Source organism: Arachis hypogaea, chromosome 14 (genome assembly GCF_003086295.3).
Source record: "Arachis hypogaea cultivar Tifrunner chromosome 14, arahy.Tifrunner.gnm2.J5K5, whole genome shotgun sequence".
NCBI classification, from domain to species: Eukaryota; Viridiplantae; Streptophyta; class Magnoliopsida; order Fabales; family Fabaceae; genus Arachis; species Arachis hypogaea.
This window is the reverse complement of record NC_092049.1, coordinates 96512880-96524314: the sequence shown is the minus strand read 5'-3', so window position 1 is coordinate 96524314 and position 11435 is coordinate 96512880.

Here is an 11435-nt window from a genome sequence, read left to right as displayed (position 1 = left end):
AAGGCATCCTTGTTGAAGCTGATCCTAAACTTGAAAGGACCTTGAAGAGAAAGCTAAGAGAAGCTAAAGTACAACTCTCTATAGAGGACCTAACAGAACTTTTCAAACAAGAAGAAGCCATGGCAGCCGAAAACAACAACAACGCCAACAATGCAAGGAAGGTGCTTGGTGACTTTACTGCACCTACTCCTAACTTCTATGGGAGAAGCATCTCAATCCCTGCCATTGGAGCAAACAACTTTGAGCTTAAGCCTCAATTAGTTTCTCTGATGCAACAGAATTGCAAGTTTCATGGACTTCCATTGGAAGATCCTCATCAGTTCTTAGCTGAATTCTTGCAAATCTGTGACACTGTCAAGACCAATGGGGTTGATCCCGAGGTCTACAAGCTTATGCTTTTTCCCTTTGCTGTAAGAGACAGAGCTAGAACATGGTTGGATTCACAACCTGAAGAAAGCCTGAACTCTTGGGAAAAGCTAGTCAATGCCTTCTTGGCAAAGTTCTTTCCACCTCAAAAATTGAGCAAGCTTAGAGTGGAAGCCCAAACCTTCAGACAGAAGGAAGGTGAATCCCTCTATGAAGCTTGGGAAAGATACAAACAATTGATCAGAAGGTGTCCTTCTGACATGCTTTTAGAATGGAGCATCATAGGTATCTTCTATGATGGTCTATCTGAACTGTCCAAGATGTCATTGGACAACTCTACTGGAGGATCTCTTCATCTGAAGAAAACGCCTGCAGAAGCTCAAGAACTCATTGAAATGGTTGCAAATAACCAATTCATGTACACTTCTGAAAGGAATCCTGTGAACAATGGGACAAATCAGAAGAAAGGAATTCTTGAAATTGATACTCTGAATGCCATATTAGCTCAGAACAAAATATTGACTCAACAAGTCAATATGATTTCTCAAAGTCTGTCTGGAATGCAAGCAGCAACAGGCAGTACCAAAGAAGCTTCATCTGAAGAAGAAGCTTATGATCCTGAGAACCCAGCAATGGAAGAGGTGAATTACATGGGAGAACCCTATGGAAACACCTATAATCCTTCATGGAGAAATCATCCAAACCTCTCATGGAAGGATCAACAGAGGCCTCAACAAGGCTTCAACAACAATAATGGTGGAAGAAATAGGTTTAGCAATAGCAAGCCCTTTCTATCATCTTCTCAGCAACAGACAGAGAATTTTAAGCAGAGCCACTCTGACTTAGCAACTGTAGTCTCTGATCTAATTAAAACCACTCAAAGTTTCATGACTGAAACAAGGTCCTCCATTAGAAATTTGGAGGCACAAGTGGGTCAGCTGAGCAAGAAAGTTACTGAACTCCCTCCTAGTACTCTTCCAAGCAATAAAGAAGATAATCCAAAAGGAGAGTGCAAGGCCATCAACATACCCCACACGGCCGAACCTGGAGAGGAGGAAGAGGCAGTGATCTCCACTGAGGAAGACCTCAATGGACGTCCACTGGCCTCCAAGGAGTTCCCTAATGAGGAACCATGGGAATCTGAGGCTCATACAGAGACCATAGAGATTCCATTGAATTTACCTTTGCCATTCATGAGCTCTGATGAGTATTCTTCCTCTGAAGAAGATGAAGATGTTACTGAAGAGCAAGTTGCTAAGTACCTTGGAGAAATCATGAAGTTAAATGCCAAGCTATTTGGTAATGAGACTTGGGAGGATGAAACTCCCTTGCTCACCAAAGAACTGGATGACTTGACTAGGCAGAAATTACCTCTAAAGAGACAAGATCCTGGAAAGTTCTCAATACCTTGTACCATAGGAACCATAACCTTTGAGAAGGCTCTGTGTGACCTAGGGTCAAGCATAAACCTCATGCCTCTCTCTGTAATGGAGAAGCTAGGAATCATTGAGGTACAAGCTGCAAGAATCTCACTAGAGATGGCAGACAATTCAAGGAAACAGGCTTATGGACTTGTAGAGGATGTCTTAGTAAAGGTTGAAGACCACTACATCCCTGCTGATTTCATAATCCTAGATATTGGAAAGTGTATGGATGAATCCATCATCCTTGGCAGACCCTTCCTAGCCACAACAAAAGCTGTGATTGATGTTGACAGAGGAGAATTGGTCCTTCAAGTGAATGAGGACTCCTTTGTGTTTAAAGCTCAAGGATCTCCCTCTGTAACCATGGAAAGGAAGCATGAAAAGCTTCTCTCAATACAGAGTCAAACAAAATCCCCACATTCAAACTCTAAGTTTGGTGTTGGGAGGTGGTGCACGAAATTGTGATTATCAATGGCGCCAACAACTTGGTACGCACAATTGTAATCTCAACTCTTTGTCACAACTCCGCACAACTAACCAGCAAGTGCACTGGGTCATCCAAGTAATAAACCTTACGTGAGTAAGGGTCGATCCCACGGAGATTGTCGGCTTGAAGCAAGCTATGGTCAGCTTGTAAATCTCAGTCAGGCGGATTCAAATGGTTATGGAGGATTGATAATTAAAATATGAATAGAACATAAAATAGGATAGAGATACTTATGTAATTCATTGGTGAGAATTTTAGATAAGCGCATGAAGATGCTTTGTTCCTCCTAAACTTCTGCTTTCCTATTGCCTTCATCCAATCATTCATACTCCTTTCCATGGCAAGCTTATGTTGGGTTTCACCGTTGTCAATGGCTACCTCCCGTCCTCTCAGTGAAAATGGTCCAAATGCGCTGTCACCGCACGGCTAATCATCTGTCGATTCTCGATCATGTCGGAATAGGATCCATTGATCCTTTTGCGTCTGTCACTACGCCCAACACTCGCGAGTTTGAAGCTAGTCACAGTCATCCCTTCCCAAATCCTACTCGGAATACCACAGACAAGGTTTAGACTTTCCGGATCTCAAGAATGCTGCCAATTGATTCTCGCCTATACCATGAAGACTCTGATCTCATGGAATGGAAGGCTCGGTTGTCAGGCGAGGCAACCATGCGTCATGAACCAGGAGGCTAAGAGATACGCACTCAAGCTATTGCTAGTAGAACGGAAGTGGTTGTCAGGCACGCGTTCATAGGTGAGAATGATGATGAGTGTCACGGATCATCACATTCATCAAGTTGAAGAACGAGTGTTTATCTTAGAGAAGAAATAGGCTTGAGTTGAATAGAAAAACAATAGTACTTTGCATTAATTCATGAGGAACAGCAGAGCTCCACACCTTAATCTATGGTGTGTAGAAACTCCACCGTTGAAAATACATAAGAACAAAAGGTCTAGGCATGGCCAAATGGCCAGCCCCCAAACGTGAACATAGAAATCCAAAGGTATATGAAAGTATGAAAATACAATAGCAAAAGGTCCTATTTATAGAAAACTAGTAGCCTAGGGTTACAGAAATAGGTAATTAATGCAGAGATCTTCTTCCGGGCCCACTTGGTGTGTACTTGGGCTGAGCATTGAAGCTTTCACATGTGGAGACTTTTCTTGGAGTTAAACGCTAGCTTTTGTGCCAGTTTGGGCGTTTAACTCCAGCTTTTATGCCAGTTCTGGCGTTTTGACGCCAGAATTTTTATGCTGACTTGGAATGCCGGTTTGGGCCATCAAATCTCGGGCAAAGTATAGACTATTATATATTACTAGAAAGCCCATGATGTCTACTTTCCAACTCAATTAAAAGCGCGCCAATTGGAGTTCTGTATCTCTAGAAAAGCCGTTTAGAGTGCACGGAGGTCAGAATCCAACAGCATCTGCAGTCCTTTTTCAGCCTCTGAATCAGATTTTTGCTCAGGTCCCTCAATTTCAGCCAGAAAATACCTGAAATCACAAAAAATACACAAACTCATAGTAAAGTCTAGAAATATGATTTTTATTTAAAAACTAATAAAAATATAATAAAAACAAACTAAAACATACTAAAAACATACTAAAAACAATGCCAAAAAGCGTATAAATTATCCGCTCATCAGGAGGCCACAACCAAACTCTAAATTTGGTGTTGAGAGGCCATCAGCATGCTCTGAGTATCTGTGAGGCTCCATGAGAGCCCACTGTCAAGCTACTGACATTAAAGAAGCGCTTGTTGGGAGGCAACCCAAATTTTACTTATCTATGTTAAATTTCTATTTTCCATTGTTATTTTATGCTTTCTGTAGGTTGATGATCATGTGAAGTCACAAAAACAATTGAAAAAGCAAAAACAAACTGAAAAACAGAATGAAAAATAGCACACCCTGGAGGAGAAGGCTATTGGCGTTTAAACGCCAGTAAGGGCAGCAGAATGGGCGTTAAACACCCAGTCTGGCACCATTATGGGCATCTAACGCCAGAAATGGGCACCAGACTGGCGTTTAACGCCAGAAAAAGGGCAAGAAGCTGGCGTTAAATGCCAGAAATGGGCAGCAACCTAGCGTTTAATGCCAGGATTAGCAGCAGAGGGCATTTTGCACGCCTAATTAGTGCAAGGATGAGAAATCCTTGACACCTCAGGATCTGTGGACCCTACAGGATCCCCACCAACCTTAACTCACTCTCTCTCTCTCTTCACACCTTTTCATAATACTCTTCCCCAAATACCCTTCACCAATCAACTCAATAACTCTTCCCCAAAAACCCCTCACCTATCAAATCTTACCCTCTTCTCCATAAACCCTTCACCAACCCACATCCATCCATCATAAACCCTACCTACCTCACCATTCAAATTCAAACCACTTTCCCTCCCAAACCCACCCATACATGGCCAAACCTTACCCTCTCCCCCTTCCATCTCCTCTATTTCTTCTTCCTCTACTCTCCTCATTCTTCTTTTGCTCGAGGACGAGCAAACCTTCTAAGTTTGGTGTGGTAAAAGCATTGCTTTTTGTTTTTCCATAACCATTTATGGCACCAAAGGCCAGAGAAACCTCTAGAAAGAGGAAAGAGAAGGCAAAAGCTTCCACCTCTGAGTCATGGGAGATGGAGAGATTCATCTCAAGGGTGCATCAAGACCACTTTTATGAAGTTGTGGCCAAGAAGAAAGTGATTCCCGAGGTCCCTTTCAAGCTTAAAAAGGGTGAATATCCAGAGATCCGACATGAGATTCGAAGAAGAGGTTGGGAAGTTCTCACCAACCCCATTCAACAAGTCAGAATCTTAATGGTTCAATAGTTCTATGCCAATGCATGGATCACCAAGAACCATGATCAAAGTGTGAACCCGGATCCAAAGAATTGGCTTACAATGGTTCGGGAGAAACACTTAGATTTTAGTCCGGAAAATGTAAGGTTGACATTCAACTTGCCAATGATGCAAGGAGATGCACACCCCTACACTAAAAGGGTCAACTTTGATCAAAGGTTGGACCAAGTCCTCATAGACATTTGTGAAGAGGGCGCTCAATGGAAGAGAGATTCAAGAGGGAAGTCAGTTCAACTAAGAAGGCATGACCTCAAGCCCGTGGCTAGGGGATGGTTGGAGTTCATCCAACGCTCAATCATTCCCACTAGCAACCGGTCTGAAGTTACTATAGACCAGGCTATCATGATCCATAGCATCATGATTGGAGAGGAAGTAGAAGTTCATGAGGTTATATCCCTAGAACTCTACAAGGTGGCGAACAAGTCCTCTACTTTGTCAAGGTTGGCCTTCCCTTATCTTATTTGTCACCTTTGCAATTCAGCTGGAATTGACATAGAGGAAGACGTCCTCATTGATGAGGACAAGCCCATCACTAAGAAAAGGATGGAGCAAACAAGAGATCCGACTCATGGACAAGAGCATGAGGAAATTCCTCATCATGAAATCCCTGAGATGCCTCAAGGAATGCATTTTCCTCCACAAAATTATTGGGAGCAAATTAACACCTCCCTAGGAGAATTAAGTTCCAATATGGGACAACTAAGGATGGAACACCAAGAGCATTCTATCCTCCTTCATGAAATTAGAGAAGATCAAAGAATCATGAGAGAGGAGTGACACAAGGACTTATACCGGTTCGGAATTCCATAAAATAATTCCGTTGTTAGTATAGTCCAAACCGATAGTCAATCCTTGAATCAAATTAAATTTGGTTGTCACAAGTAACAAACCCCAAATGAAAACTAACCGAAGTATTTGAACTCCGGGTCATTTCACGAGGAATTGCAATGAAGTGTATGATTATTGGCTATGAAAATGCAAGGGGGGTTTGGTTGATAAGAGGGCAAGAAATTAAATGACAAGAAAAGTAAATCAAGAAAATAACTAAAGAAAGCAATTAATAAAGAGAGACATTCATGGCAAGAATTGAGATCATAGGCCTTCTATCCTAGTCATGCAATGATTAATTCATCCTATTTAGTCAACTCCAACACATAGGGAGAAAGTCAAACAAGACTAATCAATCATGTCACAAATATAAACAAGAATTTATCTTATTACGTCATCTCCAACATTGGAAGAAGGTATCATATTATCTTCCATGAGAGAAAGTCTAATAAGACTAGCTAATCTCAATCCAAAAGTCCTAATCAACTTACTAATTAAATTAGCAAAAGATTAATGTCAATGGAAACAATATTAGCTAACAACTCTAGATTACCAACATGAGTTGGGTTTTTATGACTCAAGATTACCTAATCACTCTTTCCAAGCCAAGAATGCTCAAAAATCTACTCTAAAGTCCAACCAAGCATTTTATAAAACACTTGGAAGGCATAAAAGGAAAGCATAATAAATGACAAGAAATAGTAAAATCTACCAACTACAAATTGCAAGGAAAGTAAATCAACAATTTAAATCATCAATTAAAAGAACATCAACATTAAATTTCATTAAATGTAAACAAGATCCAACAAGGGTTCATCAACATAAAAGTAACAAAATAAAGAAAATAAACAAGAGAAACCAAGAAGATTAAGATGTAACAACAAGAAATTAAAAGGAAAACTAAATTAAAACAAGAATTAAAAGTGAGATTCAAGAAAATTAAACCTAAACTATCCTAAATTCTAGAGAGAAGAGAGAGCGTCTCTCTCTAAAATTCTACCCCTAAAACATGATGAAAACTAAACTATGACTACTTGGTTCATTCCTCCTTCAATCCTTGGGTTCAATAGCATCAGAAATGAGTTGGATTGGGCCCAAAATGAGCTAGAAATCACTGGCCACGATTTCCGTTTAGTGGACCCACGTGCTCCATCGGCGCGCACGTGTACATGACGCATGCGCGCCCCTGAACGCAAAGCAACATATGGCAAATTTTATATCATTTCGAAGCTCCAGATGTTAGCTTTCCAACGCAAGTAAAACCGCCTCATTTGGATCTTTGTAGCTCAAGTTATGGTCGATTGAGTGCGAAGAGGTCAGACTTGACAGCTTTACGGTTCTTTAATTTCTTCATGAGTTCTCCCACTTTGCATGCTTTTCTCCTCACTTCTTCCATCCAATACTTCCCTTATGAACCTGAAATCACTTAACAAACATATCAAGGCATCGAATGGAATTAAAGTGGATTAAATTTAGCTATTTTAAGGCCTAAAAAGCATGTTTTCACATTTTAGCACAAATCAAGGGAGAATTACAAAACCATGCTATTTCATTGAATAAATGTGAGAAAAGTTGATAAAACCACCCAAATTAAGTACAAGATAAACCACAAAATCGGGGTTTATCAAGGAGCAACAAAGGCAAGGAAGAGACATTGAGGAGCTTAAGCACTCCATAAGATCTTCAAGAGGAAGAACTAGCCGCCATCACTAAGGTGGACCCGTTCTTTAATTTCCTTGTTCTTTATTTTCTGTTTTTCGAAAATTATGCTGTATGTTTATTTATATTTGTGTCTTTATTACATGATCACTACTGTCCAAGTGTCTACGCCTTAAAGCTATGAAAATGAGTCCATCACTTTTCTTAAATGAAAAATGTTTTTAATTGAAAAAGAAAAAGAAGTGCAAGAATTTCGAATTTTAAAATAGTTTAGTTATTTTGATGTGGTGGCAATACTTTTGTCTTTCTGAATGAATGCTTGAACAGTGCATATTTTTTGAATTTTTTATTCATGAATGTTAAAATTGTTGGCTCTTGAAAGAATGATGGAAAAGGAGAAATGTTATTTGATAATCTGAAAAATCATAAAATTGATTCTTGAAGTAAGAAAAAGCAGTGAAAAGCATGCAGAAAAAAATATATATGCGAAAAAAAAAGAGAAAGAAAGAAAAAGAAAAAGCAAGAAGAAAAAGCCAATAGCCCTTTAAACCAAAAGGCAAGGGTAAAATAAAAAGGATCCAAGGCTTTGAGCATCAGTGGATAGGAGGGCCCACAGGAATAAAATCCTGGCCTAAGCGGCTAAACCAAGTTGTCCCTAACCATGTGCTTGTGGCGTGAAGGTGTCAAGTGAAAACTTGAGACTGAGCGGTTAAAGTCATGGTCCAAAGCAAAAAGAGTGTGCTTAAGAGCTCTGGACACCTCTAATTGGGGACTCTAGCAAAGCTGAGTCACAATCTGAAAAGGTTCACCCAGTTATGTGTCTGTGGCATTTATGTATCCGGTGGTAAAACTGGAAAACAAAATGCTTTGGGTCACGGCCAAGACTCATAAAGTAGTTGTGTTCAAGAATCAACATACTGAACTAGGAGAATCAATAACACCATCTGAATTCTGAGTTCCTATAGATGCCAATCATTCTGAACTTCAAAAGGATAAAGTGAGATGCCGAAACTGTTCAGAAGCAGAAAGCTAATAGCCCCGCTCATCTAATTAAAACTGATCTTCATAGATATTTTTGGTATTCATTGTGTATTCTATTCTTTTTATCCTATTTGATTTTCAGTTGCTTGGGGACAAGCAACAATTTAAGTTTGGTGTTATGATGAGCGGATAATTTATACGCTTTTTGTTATTTTTTAGTATGTTTTTAGTATATTTTAGTTAGCTTTTATTATATTTTTATTAGTTTTTAAATAAAAATCACATTTTTGGACTTTACTATGAGTTTGTGTGTTTTTCTGTGATTTCAGGTATTTTCTGGCTGAAATTGAGTGACCTGAGCAAAAATCTGATTCAAAGGCTGAAAAAAAGGACTGCAGATGCGGTTGGATTCTGACCTCCCTGCACTCGAAGTGGATTTTCTGGAGCTAGAGAAGCCCAATTGGCACGCTCTCAATTGCGTTGGAAAGTAGACATCTGGGGCTTTCCAGAAATATATAATAGTCTATACTTTGCCCAAGATTTGATGGCCCAAACTGGCGTTCCAAGTCAGCATAGAAATTCTGGCGTCAAAACGCCAGAACTGGCATAAAAGCTGGAGTTAAACGCCCAAACTGGCACAAAAGCTGGCGTTTAACTCCAAGAAAAGCCTCTACACGTGAAAGCTTCAATACTCAGCCCAAGCACACACCAAGTGGGCCCCGGAAGTGGATTTCTGCATCATTTACTCATTTCTGTAAACCCTAGGCTACAAGTTCTCTATAAATAGGACCTTTTGCTATTGTATTTTAATCTTTGATTAGTCTTATGCTATCTTAGACCTTTATGAGGGCTGGCCATTCGGCCATACCTAGACCTTGTTCTTATGTATTTTCAACGGTGGAGTTTCTACACACCATAGATTAAGGTGTGGAGCTCTGCTGTTCTTCATGAATTAATGCAAAGTACTACTGTTTTTCTATTCAATTCACGCCTACTTCTTCTCTAAGATATACACTCGTTCTTCAACTTGATGAATGTGATGATCCGTGACACTCATCATCATTCTCACCTATGAACGCGTGCCTGACAACCACTTCCGTTTTACATGCAATCAAGCTTGAATGTGTATCTCTTGGGTTTCTAATCAAAGATTAGAACCTTCGTGGTATAGGCTAGAATTATTGGCGGCTGATGAGCGGATAACTTATACGCTTTTTGGCATTGTTTTTAGTATGTTTTTAGTATAATCTAGTTACTGTTAGGGATGTTTTTATTAGTTTTTATGATAAATTCAAATTTCTGGACTTTACTATGAGTTTGTGTGTTTTTCTGTGATTTCAGGTATTTTCTGGCTGAAATTGAAGGACTTGAGCAAAAATCAGATTCAGAGTTTGAAGAAGGACTGCGGATGTTGTTGGATTCTGACCTCCCTGCACTCAAAGTGGATTTTCTAGAGCTACAAATCTCAAAATGGCGCGCTTTCAATTGCGTTGGAAAGTAGACATCCAGGGCTTTCCAGCAATATATAATAGTCCATACTTTGACCGAGTTTTAACGACGTAAAAGGGCGTTGAACGCCAGTTCTACGCTGCTGTCTTGAGTTAAACGCCAGAAACACGTTACAAGCCAGAGTTGAACGCCAGAAATACGTTATAAACTGGCGTTCAACTCCAAGAAGGACCTCTGCACGTGTAACATTCAAGCTCAGCCCAAGCACACACCAAGTGGGCCCCGGAAGTGGATTTATGCATCAATTACTTACTTCTGTAAACCCTAGTAACTAGTTTAGTATAAATAGGACTTTTTACTATTGTATTTGACATCTTGGGACATCTAGTTCTTAGATCATGGGGGCTGGCCATTCGGCCATGCCTGAACCTTTCACTTATGTATTTTTTAACGGTAGAGTTTCTATACTCCATAGATTAAGGTGTGGAGCTCTACTGTTCCTCAAAGATTAATGCAAAGTACTTCTGTTTTTCTATTCAATTCAGCTTATTTCGCTTCTAAGATATTCATTCGCATTTCAACCTGAATGTGATGAACGTGACAATCATCATCATTCCCTATGAACGCGTGTCTGACAACCACTTCCGTTCTACCTTAGATTGAATGAGTATCTCTTGGATCTCTTAATCAGAATCTTCGTGGTATAAGCTAGATTGATGGCGGCATTCATGAGAGTCCGGAAAGTCTAAACCTTGTCTGTGGTATTCCGAGTAGGACTCTGGGATTGAATGACTGTGACAAACTTCAAACTCGCGAGTGCTGGGCGTAGTGACAGACGCAAAAGGAGGGTGAATCCTATTCCAGTATGATCGAGAACCTCAGATGATTAGTCGTGCTGTGACAGAGCATTTGGACCATTTTCACAAGAGGATAGGATGCAGCCATTGACAAGGGTGATGCCTCCAGACGATTAGCCATGCAGTGACAGCGCATCGGACCATTTTCCAGAGAGGATCAAAAGTAGCCATTAACAACGGTGATGTTCTTACATAAAGCCAGCCATAGAAAGGAGTAAGACTGATTGGATGAAGACAGCAGGAAAGCAGAGGTTTAGAGGAACGAAAGCATCTCTATACACTTATCTGAAATTCTCACCAATGATATACATAAGTGTTTCTATCCTATTTTATTTATCTTTTAATTATCTAATTATCTAATCCAATCACATTTGAATCCGCCTGACTGAGATTTACAAGATGACCATAGCTTGCTTCATACCAACAATCTCCGTGGGATCGACCCTTACTCACGTAAGGTTTTATTACTTGGACGACCCAGTGCACTTGCTGGTTAGTTGTATCGAAGTTGTGAATGAAAAACGAT